Consider the following 14,945-nt stretch of genomic DNA (forward strand, 5'->3'; position numbering starts at 1 on the left):
GATCGGAACAAGCTCATGAAGATTATCCGTTGAAAAGTGCTCAGTGTCCAGCCCTAAGCGGGTTATCTGTATCACTCGCTTCACAGCTCAGGGAATACCGTGGAAGAAGGAATGAATGGAATAGCCAGAGGAGGTGGCAGTGACTTGGAATGTTGACTTCTGGTTATGCCAGGGCTGTTGTACCTTTGACTCAGCAGCTGTGGCTTCCGGCACAAGATCTGTGTAAGATTGGCCTTGTCAACCCTCTGTCAGGGAAAGGGAGGGAGCTAGCAATCCCTCATTCTCCATGAAAAGGTAACACAGTTTTAATGGTTGATAGTGGAGGGAGGAACATTTTCTTCATGGTGTTGCCACTGACAAGGGACCCATACTTCTGAAGCAATGAAAACCAGTGAGTCACAGAGAGAAAAGAAGAACTTCCACAAATGTGGAAAGGAGGATAGTTAGGAGGAATAAACTGACTGACGGGTGGGAGAAAGTGTAATTAAAACATGGCTCAGTGGTTAAGAGCACTGACTGCTCTTCCAGAGGTCCGGAATTCAATTGCCAGCAACCACATGGTGGCTCACAACCATCTGTAATGAGATCTGATGCCCTCTTCTGGTGTGTCTGAAGACAGCAACAGTGTGCTCATATACATAAAATAAATAAATCTTTTTTTAAAAAAGTTTTAAGAAACATTATGTTTATGTATGAAAATGTAACGTCAAGCTCAGCAGCTAGCAGCACTGACCATGTGGTTCAGTTCCCAGAATCCACCTGGTGGATAACCATCTGTAACTCTAGTTCAGAGCATCCAACACCCCCTTCTACCTGCCACTAAACATGCATGCGGCACACAGACATACATTCAGGCAAGACAGGTACAGGCATAAATCTGAAATAAAGAAATCTTTTCAAAAGTGCCTAACCAAAACCCTGGTACATAATTAATGTAGGCAGAGGAAATCTTTTTCTTTTAATAAAGTATTGATAAATCTAACCTGCACTGTAATCTAGCCCTCTCCGTTTTAACTGTGTTCTGTGCACTTAATGCTTGTAGCATCAGTGGGGAAAAAATTGTCTAACGTTGAGAAAAAGAAAAGGAAAAAACTGTGAGTAATTCATACGACTTACAGACACTGTTCTGAGAGGTGAAAAGCAGAAAGGTTGCATGTCTACAGCTCAAACCATCATAGAGGCCACAACTCACTATTTATGGGAAGTCAGAGACATCAGTACTGTGGTTAGCATAGTCTGGAGTCTGCAGGAGCCAGGGTTAATCTCCACCACTTGGTAACTGTGGCCTTAAGTGGGAAACTCTGTCTTCACCAATGCTGCTCTCACAGTCTGAAGACTGGGGCCAATTATGCCTGTCTCCCTGGATTTCTGTAAGATCACACACGATTAAGGGCAATAATGGACATGAAACATCAAGTTTAGGACTTTTGGCCTAAAGTCAACATAAATGCCTGCTTTGAAATGTGACTGAAGGACACAGGTTGACTCTCTTGTGAGATACTTAAATGGAACCTGCAGGCCATCTGAGGAAGAGTTCACAAATGGGTTGAGGCATCAATCAACCCCTTCCAAACCTGATGCCACTCTCCAAAGCCCTGCGAGGAACAAGCTGTACTCGGTGGGAGAAGCTTGTGCGTTACACAATGACTTTGATGTCTTTACACCCTGTCCCTCAGTGATCGCTCACTAATGGAGCCCAGCGTCTCTGCCTTAGTTGGGGCCAAAAGGAATCACACATAATTACAAGATGACACTCGGGATTTGTCAAAGAAGGAAAAAGAAAATTTTCAACTCGATAGATGGACTTAAAAGTTTTGGCAGATGCCTTTCTGAAACATCGCATAAAAAAGTGGCTCAAATATGTGTGCTTTGAAAACATTTGCCCTTTAAACAAAATGGACTTTTAAGATTAAAGTGAATGATCACCATTCTTAACTGAAGCGCCTCATATACTGTATAGAAAACCTCATGCGTTCAGGGGAAATGGTCTGCAGTCCACAGAACTAACATGGAGTTACTCCTGTAATGGTCAATGCAATAAGAAGGCAAAAGGCTCCAATACGAGATAAGTGCAGATTCTTTTTCTCTAGGTGGGCAAGCAGCACGTTGGGAAGTTCCCCATCATAGTTAGCTTCAGATGTCAACTTGACACAAACCTAGAACCTCCTGGGAAGAGAAAATGCTAACTGAGGAATTGTCTTCTTTGGATGGACCCAGGAGTGTGTCTGTGGGGGATTTTCTTTATTGCTAGTTGATGCAGGGTGGCCCAGTCCACTGTGGGCGGTGCAAATCCTAGGCAGATGGATCTACCCTGTGTGAGAAAACTAACTAACTGTGAGTCTGGAAGAAAGCCAGCAAATACCATTCTTCTGGAGTCTCTGTTTCAGTTCCTGCGCCCAGCTTCTTACCTTTAACTCCTGTCCTGCCTTCTCTTCATGATGGACCAGTTACCAGGAAGTGTCATATGACACACACTCTTTCCCAAATTGCCTTTAGTCATGGTATTTACCATAGCAACGCAAATGGAAAGACTAAGCAAACAGAGAAGCCTGCAGTTCTCTCAAATCTGAGGAGAGGCAAGGTCACAGAGCAAGTACTGTCCCCAAACAGAGGAGCAACCAATGACTTCGAGAATCCCATCCCTCACAGACAAACTTTGAAGGATTTAGTGCCGGGAAAGAGACTGGTGCTGAAGCCAGAGGCTCATGCAGAGCGCCCCAGCCAGAGGAGGGGTACCATTTTCAGTGAGCTTTACCTCGGGGCCATGTATCTGGTTCTCACTGTGACATTAGAAAAATCCCTTCTACTGTTGTCAGAGGAAGGAAAAAGCACTGGTTTGGAAGATGTCGGGGCATTCACTTCTTGATGAGGCCTCCCCTCTGGACAATTTAATTAGAGCCTAATTAATCTGGGGCAAGGAAAACACTCCATCGCAGTCTCTTCTAGACACTCCGTCCTACCTAGGAGGAAAAGAGAGCTGAGACTCTCTGGTGAAGCTTGAAGTCGGGCATGGACTTCTCAAAAGACCAAGACTCAACTATATGACTGCAGAGTAACCCTCCCCCCATCACCACAACCTAAGACCAACTTACAGCATGCTTTTTCTTCCACCCCACTCCTCACATTAGCTGGATATCAAGGAAAAGCCCAGGGCCCACCAACAGATAACAGAGTGTGAAGAGACAGAGCAATTGTCCAATCAGAATCAGATGTTTTAGGCTGGGAAGTTCAAATATCTTACCTGAGTTGCCGAGGGCTCCAGGAGCTAGAGCAGACAGCATGCGAGAAGAGTTGGAGGATGTAAGCAGAGAGAGAAATTCTAGGATGGGGCTGGTGATGTGGCCCCTCGGGGAAAGGCACTTAGAGCCAAGGCTGACAATCTGAGCTCAGTCCCTTGGTGGAATGAGTTGTCTTCTCAATCTACCATGGCAACCCCACCCCCATGAAGAAATGGAAGAAAGAATCAAAACCATCACCACAGGATGTCATTGTTGAGCTTATTGGAATTTAGAGATGGCTGGGGATAACTCAAGATCTCAGAAGCAAACCAAAATAGACACAGAACAGCAAACCCCAGAATGTGGGGATCCCTGCAAGGGTTGGGGCCAGCAGGGCAATAACCTGCACACAAAGCAAGAAGGGAATCTGGTTTCAACCCGACTCTGTAGCCAGTGCTGGTTCAAACTTCTAGAGTCTGACCCCAGGAAGTTGACTTCTGACATATTTAAGCACAGTACAGCTTTGGAAAAACATTTTCCAGTCAGCACAATAAAGTTTAAGGTGTGACTGCATCAAAACTCCTTTTGCAAAGTTACTCATCTTTTCCAAAGCACGTGTGACCTCTTCCATAAGGATGGATTCTGTTGACTGAGAGATAACGCTCAGGCATCTGGGATAAACATAATAGTCTGTGGAATTCGGGTGCAGCCTGGCCCTGCAGAAAGCAAAAGATCACCAGGCTACTAACTACATCCACTCCCAGCCTTCCGGGTGGAAACCAGGTATCCGCTGTTGAAGAAGCAGGCCTGGACACTTAACATTTCTGGTTTACCTGGTGCTTGTTGGTAAGCATGAGGACTTCCGGCTCTCTACGCCAGAGTATCCAAGATCTTTGGGACAACTACAAAAAGTTTAACACATAGATAGTAGGAAGCAAGGAAAGAAAGAAGAGAAACAATAACAACCCAGAAGTTCTCCAATGTTGGGTTCCACCAGTGCTCTGGGAAGAGAAACAGTAACAACTGAGAAGTTCTCCGATGTCTCACACCATTGCTCTGGGAAGACCAGAGAACTAGAGCAAATGTAAAAACCATCAAGAACAAAACTACGCAGTCAGATTTGTGTAAAGTGAAGATTCAGGGGAAATCTTGAAGAAAGGAACAAGGAGTTACACAGGGAAAAGCAAGGGAAATAAATCACTTGCTTCTTCAGACACAGAGACAAGTAGAATTCAAAATTAAAAATGTCTGGTTTATATTCACATCTAAAAACAAAGGGTTCTACACATAACAAAAGAGACACAAGCTCTATATAGGAAAACCTACAAAACTCTGATGAAGCAAATTAGTGAAGAAACAAGTTGACTGTAGAGATGGCCCGGGTTTATGGGTAGGAGCTGCTCGGTAATGTCTCATGATACAATTGTGGTACCTGACCAGGTTCTTTGGTCTATTTCTATGAAAGAGCAAAAGACCAAGATAGAGATGGTGCCACTGAAGGAGAGAGTTAAAGTCATACATGGACGATAATGTGTCTTCAGGAGGTGCCAGGAACCTACAGTGGTCAAGACGATGTGCAGAAACAAGTCTCTAGAGGAGACTAGAGAGGGCAAAGTCAGAGCCCCATCAATGTTGGAGAATGATCTTTGGCGAAAAGAAAAGGGCAAAATAATGGGGGCAATGCTCTTTAATGAAATGTTGAAGATCCACAGGATATTTATGTACAAACTAATTAATCAATTAATCTAATAAATCTGAACAATGAACCTTATATTCCTCACAAAATAAATGTAATCTAAGATTCTTTATGGACCTCTAAAAGTCAAACTATAAAATTTGGAGCTGGAAAGCTGACTCAGCAGTTAAGAGAAATGGCTGCTCTTCCAGAGGACATGGGTTCAATTCCCAGCACTCACAAAGATCTTTAATTTCAGTCCCAGGGATTGAACATTGGCTTCTGACTTCTGAGGGCACTACCTGCATGTGGTACAGAGGCAGAAATGCAGCTAAAACACTCATGCACACAAAATAAAAAATAAATAAATAAGATTCTCAAAAAAATGCTGAATTATAAAATTTCTAGACAATAACGTAAGGAGACAATTTAAATGGTCTCCATTTTGGCAGTGACAGTTTAGATACGACACTATCTATGGCACAATTCATGACAAGATGGACTTCAATAAAATTAAAAACATAATAGTTTTAAATTACATTGCTCAGACAATGAAGAGAAAAACCAAGGCTTCGAGGAAATAGTTATAAGAAATATTTGACGGGAGAATGTTTCCGCAATATTTAAAGACCCTTGACATTGTACCAAAGACATTAAATTTATTTTAAAACTAGAATGTAAGGAACTTTTAAAATTAAACGATGAGTTAACAATCTGAATAAAGCTGGCCAGAAGGCTTTTTTTTTAAATAAATATATGCATATACTAAATAAACATGGAAAAATATATAAGATCAGCTGTTATCAGGGAGAAACAACTCAGAGCAACAATAAAATATTGTTATCACCTGTGGAAATGGCCATTTTGGAAGCCTGATACCACCAAGGACTGGGGAGAGAATGGAGCAACTGAGGGCTCTCATTCATAGCTGGTGGAAACTCAGACAGTCATGGCTGCCGGGGAATACCACTGGCCATGGCTTGTACAGCAAAATGCTCATATGGTACTCATTTCACCAACCACACTCTATGTCCATGCAAAGCCTTGCATCTAAATATTTATGGTGACTTTATTATTGGCTGCTGGAATACGCAGGCAGAGATGCTGTCCTTTAAGAGATAAATGGGCCAATAAATTTCGGCGCACAGTGGTAATGGAATATTATCGCAGTGATAATGGGTATCATCATAGCGGCAGTGGAATGTTATTCCAAATACTTATGTCATGGAGAGACATAGACAACCTCTCAAGACACATTCGTAAGTGAAAATGACTAGTCTGGAATGCTTATGTGCTGCAGGGTTCAAACTTCATAACATAACATTTTACGACCTCCTAGAAGGGACAAAACTGCAGATGTAAAAAGAAAAGCGTTGGGGCTGGGGATTTAGCTCAGTGGTAGAGTGCTTGCCTAGGAAGCGCAAGGCCCTGGGTTCGGTCCCCAGCTCCGAAAAAAAAGAACCAAAAAAAAAAAAAAAAAAAGAAAAGAAAAGAAAAGAAAAGGAAAGTGTTTTCCAGGGGCTGGGGAGGGAAGAAAGAACAGAAGGCCACTGAAGTTTCTTCGAGAAGATTCTGGAATTCTCTGTACAAAGCTGAAATGATGGATTCGGGCCCTCTTCACTTATACAAAACCCTTAGGGTATGCGACAAGAGTAAGTTTTGATGTCAGCGATGCTCTCTGGGTGATAACAGTGTGTCCCTGTGCTGAGATGCAGGAGGTGACACTTCCGATGGGGACATTGGCAGTGGGAGAGGCATTGCCTTTGTTGGAGCATAAGGCACAGGAGCCCTCTGCTCTCTCCTCTCAATTCACTGGGACCCTAAGGTGTTCTTTAAAAAATAGTCTATTTCTGAGCGGAATGGATTTGAAAAGACACTTTATAAGAGAGGCTGCGTGAGGGGCTGAGGAGCCCCTGAAAGGAGTCAACAGGTGCTAAAAATGCAAACCACAGTAGAGCTGCCATTTCACACCTCTGACGCCTCTGAGAAGCTAGTACTGAGAGGAGGTGTGGAAGGACAGAACTCAAAGGCATTGCTAGTGAGGATGAAAACTCAGAGCCCCTTAGAAAAGCTTGACAAGTTTATAGAAAGCTTTTACTACACAACTCAGAAAGACTACTTGGAGGTATTTAGCCAAAATGAAGCATTTGTTCACATAAATAATCACAGTAGACTTACTTGTAATAGTTCCAATTTAAAAAAAAAATGTGTCAATAGTGAATAAGAAAATAAATTGTGACACATTTACAGAATGGAATAATACTCTATGACAAAAAGAATTATTAACCTCTGTATCAAAATGATAAATCTCAAAGATATGCTGTCTAAAAGAAGTCACACACAGAGTATGAACACAAAATTCTATTTGTGTGAAAGTATAGCTTATATTCTCAGGCATTTGTGACCCTGAGGCAGGAGGTCAGAAGCTCGAAGCCCATCTGAGCTGTGGTGTGAGGTCAGGGCTGGCCAGGGCAACTCAGCAAAACCCTGCCTCAAAATAAAAATGACAGAAAGAGTAGAGGTTGTAGCTCAGTGGTGTAACAGTTGCCTGACTTATGGAAGGTGCTGAGTCCCACAACACAGACAGGCAGACAGATTAAATTAGAAGAAAGAACAGAACGCAAGGAGATTCATGGCTACCCAAGTACAGGAGGGCCGGGTATCTATATGGGGGGGATTGGCCTGATGAAAGTGTTGGTGCTACACTGTAGGCTGCACACTCTCTTGGCGTACAGGGCACTTTATGTAGCTATGTCTCGTTAAAGTTCCCTTAAAAACCCGAGTCCTGGGGTTTAAGATAGCTCAGTGGGCAAATGTACCTTCTGTCAAGCACAGAGACCCGAGTTCAATCTCTGGGAGCCACATGGGGGAAGGAAAGAATAGATTCCCAAAAGTTGTCCTCTGACATTCAGTTGTTCACTTGATACACACATGCACACACACACACATACACACACACACGTAGGCACACACACACACGTAGACACACACATGTAGGCACACACATACACGACAAATAAATGCGCTGTAATAATTTTAAAGAGGAACCAGTCTGCACTCATTTCACAAATAAGACAGCAAGCCTCTGTGGATTCCTTCGGGAATTACCGGGCCATGCAGACGGTGTTCCGGGAATGTTTACAGAGAAGGTGTTATGTATGAGTATTAGTCACTTTCCTATGCTGCGATAAGGCACTATGGCCAAAAGAAACTTGTGGAAGAAGGAGTTCTTGGGGCTTATGGTCCCAGAGGGATGGGGTCAGAGTTCATCACAGCAGCAGTCTTGGGGCAGCAGCAACAAGCTGACAGGTAGTCACTTCAACCATAACCATAAAGCAGAGAAAGAACCAGAAGTCAGGCAAGGTCATAGACTCTCAGACATGCTTCTCCCAGTAAGGTGGCTCCCCCACCAGCTGGAAAGCTATTGTTCAAACATCTGAGCCTCTAGGGACAATGTCAAACCAATCACCACATGGCTGCAGGCCAATCTGACCAAGGCCACCCTTCAATGGAGGTTCCCTCTTCCCAGGGTGACTGGGCATCAGGTTGGCCAATGAAGCTATGACACAGGGTATAACTCCTGTCATGGTGGTGGAGTACGGACAGGGAGTTGACAGATGCTGTGTTCAACCAAGTGAACTTAACTGAAAATGTCTCCCCTGACCATACCTTTCTTACCCATTGAGTGTTTCCTGCCTTGGCCAGATCGCCTAACACCACATGAGCGTGTAAAAAGAACTTAATCAATGTTGGTATGTGCTTGTATTAAATGTTAAGTCACTAGAGTTGTCTTTTAAAGATTTTTTTTGTTTCTATTTTATGTATTTGCCTGCATGTGTGTGTGCATGTCTGCATGTGTGCATGTGTGCATCATATACATGCAGTACCATTGGAGACCAGAAGTGGGCGTCATATCCCTTAGAACTGGAGTTACAGATAGTTATTAGCCACTATGTAGTTTCTGGGATCCCAAATCAGGTCCTCTCCAAGAGCATCATGTGCTCTTAACTGAGTCATTTCTCCGGTCCCCAGATTATTAGAGTTTTAATTGCCTTTTAAAACTCTATCTTGGGGTTGGGGATTTAGCTCAGCGGTAGAGCGCTTGCCTAGGAAGCGCAAGGCCCTGGGTTCGGTCCCCAGCTCCGAAAAAAAGAATCAAAAAAAAAAAATCTTGCTGTTAATAATTTTTTCAACCTTGGAGAGTTTTTCCTTTTCTGAATCCTTCTAAAGTCTCCCCTGGCCCCACCCCTACGCCCACCACGTGTTCTGTGGTGGTATAGACAGTAGACTGTCTTTGGTAGCATCTGGGAATTGGGTCATTGTAAAAGTTTCCTGTGAAGAATAGGATCTGGCTAGGAACAATGGGTGTGCTGCTGATTAAAGTGGGGCCTTTGGGGTGGTGACACTCTTCTACGGTATTGGGGAGGCGTTGATCTGACTCTGCATTTTTGATACCCTTAGAAACTGCACACCATGAAGAGTTGGTTTTGCAGTATGCAAATGTGTAAGAAACCAATGAGGATGTGGGGTGGGTGACTGCCGAAAGGAGTGCACATTTTGTAATGAACCCAAACGCATCCAAGACCGTGGCATCACCTCACCCAAGGGAGCCAGCAGGAGCCAAAGGACATTGCTCCTGTAACTCTGAGGGGTAATCATTTGACTGGACACTGTTAAGTCTACAAAATGTACAGAAGAGTCTTGTATTCTGTTGGTAAAGTTGATTCTCATAAGGATGTAACTTAGAGGATGTAACTTTCCACATGTGCTAGGCTGAGCAAAGATGTAAATAAGCTACAGGCAAGAGAGTCTGGTGTCTCACTACCAGAGAGAAAAGGGAGACGTTGGAAAGAAGAGTCCAGAAAGAAAAAGGCAAGGTGCTGGGTTCAAGGAGACATAACAGTAGGAACAAATACTTATTCTTGTGTGTAACAGGAACAAAAGCTAAAACACACACACACACACACACACACACACACACACACACACACAAAACCCACACATACACCCTACACATTCTGTCCATAAAGAAAGCCTGGAAACTGAAATGCTCCTTTGGCAAGAAATACAACCAGTGTATGGGTCCTTTTGTTTCTAATGCATCTCAAAAAGGGCAATTAGTTCTCTGTAGGCAGAAATGACTGGGAAATGGGAAGGGAAGGGAAGGGGAGAGGAGAGGAGGGGAGGGGAGGGCAGGGGAGGGGAGAGGAGGGGAGGGGGAAGGAAACAGGACAGATCAAAAGATGCTGACCTGACAGAGCTTCTGATATCCCAAGCTAGAACAATTTGAGGAAACAAATGAGTGAAGAGGAAATTCGATGCTGACCCACAGAGTAAGGAAATGCCCATGGCTCCGCACCTTGTAATGAGTTCAATTCTGTGTCCTGGAAACAGGTGTCCGCCAGGAGCTGAGATGGTGACCTTAAAAATCCCACCCATGCAGATACAACCATTTAAAAGCCTCAGGATGGGATACTCCTGTGTATGGACAGTGACTGGAGCTTGACACGGAGAAGAGGAGAGGGCAGATGGAGAGACACCGCCACACATCAGAGGGTGACCCTGCACGAGTAGCATTACTCGGGCATGCATTTCTTAGTTTTGACAAACGTGCCTCAGTTGTGTCAGAGGCCACACAATGGGAGGCTGAGGGCGAGATGTGCAGGGATGTCTTTTACAATCGTTGCAACGTTTTGGCAGATCTCAAATGACTTGAGAATGCAACACTCAATCGGGAAAAACAAAACCACGTATAAAAGACCTAGAGGCCAGTCAGCACTTTCTCTACCTCTGCTTTCCACCCTGTGGTTTTATTTCCTTTCCCTAAAGTGGAAGAGACGCTGTACTCAAACAAGGCACCTCTCCCCTCCCCTCGAGCTCCTGCCCAAACTACTGAATGCATTCTAAAGACTCAAAAGTAAACGAACGACTGAAAGGATTGCGATTCCTGGGGGACCTCAGCAGTCTGGTGGAGTCGGGGTAGAAAGTGTGGAGATTAGAACGAGAGGCTATTGGCACACTTCGAGGGCAGCACCCACACACGCACCACTTCCAAACAACAGCTCAGTCCTCTAGCTCCTGGTCCTTCGTCCACCACCAGCCTTATGGACAGAGCCAAGGCTTCTTGTGTTTGTCAACTGACTTTCCACCCCACGTGGTTGGAACTGGAAAATATCATCCTGAGTGAGGTAACCCAATCACAGAAAAACACACATGGTATGCACTCATTGATAAGTGGCTATTAGCCCAAATGCTTGAATTATCCTAGATGCCTAGAACAAATGAAACTCAAGACGGATGATCAAAATGTGAATGCTTCACTCCTTCTTTAAAAGGGCAACAAGAATACCCTTGGCAGGGAATAGAGAGGCAAAGATTAAAACAGACACAGAAGGAACACCCATTCAGAGCCTGCCCCACAGGTGGCCCATACATATACAGCCATCCAATTAGACAAGATGGATGAAGCAAAGAAGTGCAGGCCGACAGGAGCCGGATGTAGATCGCTCCTGAGAGACACAGCCAGAATACAGCAAACACAGAGGCGAATGCCAGCAGCAAACCACTGAACTGAGAATAGGACCCCCGTTGAAGGAATCAGAGAAAGAACTGGAAGAGCTTGAAGGGGCTCGAGACCCCTTATGAACAACAATGCCAAGCAACCAGAGCTTCCAGGGACTAAGCCACTACTTAAAGAATATACATGGACTGACCCTGGGCTCTGACCTCATAGGTAGCAATGAATATCCTAGTAAGAGCACCAGTGGAAGGGGAAGCCCTGGGTCCTGCTAAGACTGAACCCCCAGTGAACTAGATTGTTGGGGGGAGGGCGGCAATGGGGGGAGCTTAGATAGGGAAAGGGGGACCATTGCAAGCCTCCTAATACCAGGCTACCTTTGTTGCCACTCATTTTTTCAAGTTGGTCTCTTCTGGTGGACTGTCTGTCCATGCCTCTGGGTATCTGCTAACAGCTACCAAGATGTCCTGACTGGGTTCCCTAGGCTCTGCGGCTTCAGCCACTTGAGCCTGATGTCTGAGCTTCCATCAGTTACTTTCTGTCGCTGTGATAAAAGCCAACACCAGGAACAAGGCAACTTCCAGGAGGAAGGGTTTATTAAGAGTCTGTCGTGGTGGGGAAGCAAGGCAGCAAGCAGCAGGCATGGTGGCTGGGGCAGAAGCTGAGAGCTTACATCTTCAACTGCAAGCAGAAAGGATGAACTGGAAATGTCTGGTGGGTTTTAAACCTCCAAGCCTGAGTCTTGAGACCAAAATGTCTTTGAGACAAAGACTCACATAGTCCAGACTGATCTTAAATGGCAAGATAGATAACTTCGAATTTCTCAACCTCTTTTTCTCTCTACCTCCGAAGAGCTGGGATTATAGGTGTACACCATCTTATGCAGTTCCTATGCTCCTGGGAAACCACACTCGGGGCCTTATGCATGCTGGGCAAACTCTACAAACAGAGCTACATTCCTAGCCAAAGCTTCCTGCTTCTACCAGAAAGCTCCATCCACAAGGCCATTACATGTGATTTTTTTAAAAGGTGGTAATTCCCTGAGAATGGTTCTACTGGGAGAGAGGTTGGTGGAGATCATGATCCAGGGCCATACAGGAGGTATTTTTCTCTTGAATGGTGGCAGTGCCAATACACAGATGTGGGTCCCTTCAGTCTTTGGAGCGGTCCTTTCTGCAAGAGGGCAGGAAGCAGACCACTACGCTCTCAGCGCCCATGAGCTCAGTCAGCTTCATAGGCCCTGGCTGCAGCAATGTCTTAAGGCTCTGGAGGAGATACAGGAAGGCAGAAGAACACACTAGTCGAGCCCCGATGGGGGAGAGAGAGAGAGGTCCAGGAGCTATCTAGCCAGCAGAGAACATCACTGAAAGTTTCCAAAGATACTGAAAACAACAGATCCTAGAGCCAAAAGGAGAGTGGAGCTAGGAAGGAAATACAGACCCTCAGGGCTGGAAAAGGGAAGGCCGTTGAAAGGAAAGAGGGTCAGTGTGTGCCCTGGAAACACACTGCTGGCCCTGACTAACTTTTAGGAGACATCAGGAGGTTTGAGCGCCTAGAGGGCCATCAGCAGGCCAGAGGTACTTGTCAATACAATGCTACAAGTACACTTCTGTGCCTGCAACTGGAAGTGTCCCTCCTGTTCCCCTTGCTTCTTGAGGTCCCATTCATCTTTTGAGAGCCAGATCCAGACCGGCTTCCCTGTGAACTGCCCGTCCTCATGAACTCTTACCACCATTTTGGTTCCTGCCTTGCACTTCGACGGGAGATTCCTGACACACAGTATGCATTTACAGCCTTATCTCTCATCTAGAGGGAAGACACCTGGGTTTAGGGACTTTGAACACCTTCATGGCATCTAGCATGCTGCTGGGCTTAGTGAACTAGAGGCACTAGTCACATGGGTCACACCGTTCACCAAACCCAGGTGCTGCCCATCCAGCTCCATGTAAATACACAAGTGTCTGCGGGCACTAAAACTTTCTTAGCATGGGACAGCTGAGACAGGTCAAACCACTTATTGGACCTGCTCACTGTGGAGCTTTCTGGTAGAAGCAGGAAGCTTTGGCTAGGAATGTAGCTCTATTTGTAGAGAGTGTGTCCAGCATGCATAAAGCCCTAGGTATGGTTTCCTGGGAGCATAGGAACTTCATAAGATAGTGTACACCTGAAATCCCAGCTCTCTGGAGGTAGAGAAAAAGAGGTTAAGTTCAAGGTTATCTATCTTGCCATTTAAGATCAGTCTGGGATATGTGAGCCCTCGTCTCAAAGATAAAATAAGAACCGACCATCTGCCATGGTCCCACTGAAGTTACCTGGGGGACCTGTCAGTGACTTGCTTCTGGCTGACGTCTAAGTAACAATGTGTTTAAAGACATTTCTCTGGCAATGCTCACACACAGACATGGCACGTGGCTGCACACGCATCCCGAAATCTCAGATGCCCTCCATGTTCTAGCACCTTCTCCCCTCTAGTCCGGTTCACCTACCTAGATGTCTAAGCAGCGTTTTCTACGTTTTCTCTGTACCATGCTTTGCTTACCGAGCATTTAGGCAGTACACCATGTGCCAGGCAGAGGGTGACGGAGAAAGAGGTGGTGTTTGGCCAGCCATAAACTGGGCCACAGAGATAGTTTAATGGAAATAGTAAAAGTACAAATAAACCTGGCTGTCTAAGTTCAAGAACTTAATAGGGTCAGACAGGCTTTTGGATAAAACCTCACTGCCTGGATTCTCACTGGATTTGCTACTGCAACACAAAGACTAAGAAGGAGGCAGCTTCTCTCTATGCAAATTCCCCACCCATGCAGTGCCAGGGAAGTGACGGACAGAGAGTGAACAGGAAGAAGTAGCTATGTGGGCTGGCAGGGCTCTGTCGAATCCCCCAGCCCTCCAAATCCTGGACCGCTAAAGCAAACGATCTGGACTCCGGGTGTGATCAGATTCCAGAGTTCAATCTCTCTCTAGCCATCCCTTCTCTTCCTGTTTCAGAGGAGCATTGACACTCCTGTAATGACTGATGTTAAGAACTTCCTTTTCCTGTTTCACTGAGGTCCGGAATACCTAAGAGGAGAGGAGCCCATGTTGGTGGTCTCTTCCGGTCAGAAGCATCTGAGGCAGTGATCCTCAACCTTCCTGATGTTGTGACCCTTTAACACAGTATCTCACATTGTGGTGATCCCCAACTATTAAATTATTTTGTTTCTACTTCATGACTGTACTTTGGCTACTGTTATGAATCATAACGTAAATATTTGATGTACAGGATATCTGATACATGACCCCCCCCAGAGCGGTCGAGACCCACAGGTTGAGAAACGCTGATCTAAGGCATAGGGAGGAATGAGAGAGGGGAAGGTGGCCAAGAGATAGTGCTTAACACTCTCTAAAAAGCCCCAGGGGAAAGCAGAAGGCCCATCATGGGCTATCTTCAGTCTAGAGCCTAGTGTTTCTAGCCTGGGCTCACAGACACTGTGTATTACGTGGAGCTGGATGGGCAGCACCTGGGTTTGGTGAACCGTGTGACCAACTTGATTAG

The sequence above is a fragment of the Rattus norvegicus genome, chromosome 4, assembly GCF_036323735.1.
Source record: "Rattus norvegicus strain BN/NHsdMcwi chromosome 4, GRCr8, whole genome shotgun sequence".
Taxonomy (NCBI): Eukaryota; Metazoa; Chordata; class Mammalia; order Rodentia; family Muridae; genus Rattus; species Rattus norvegicus.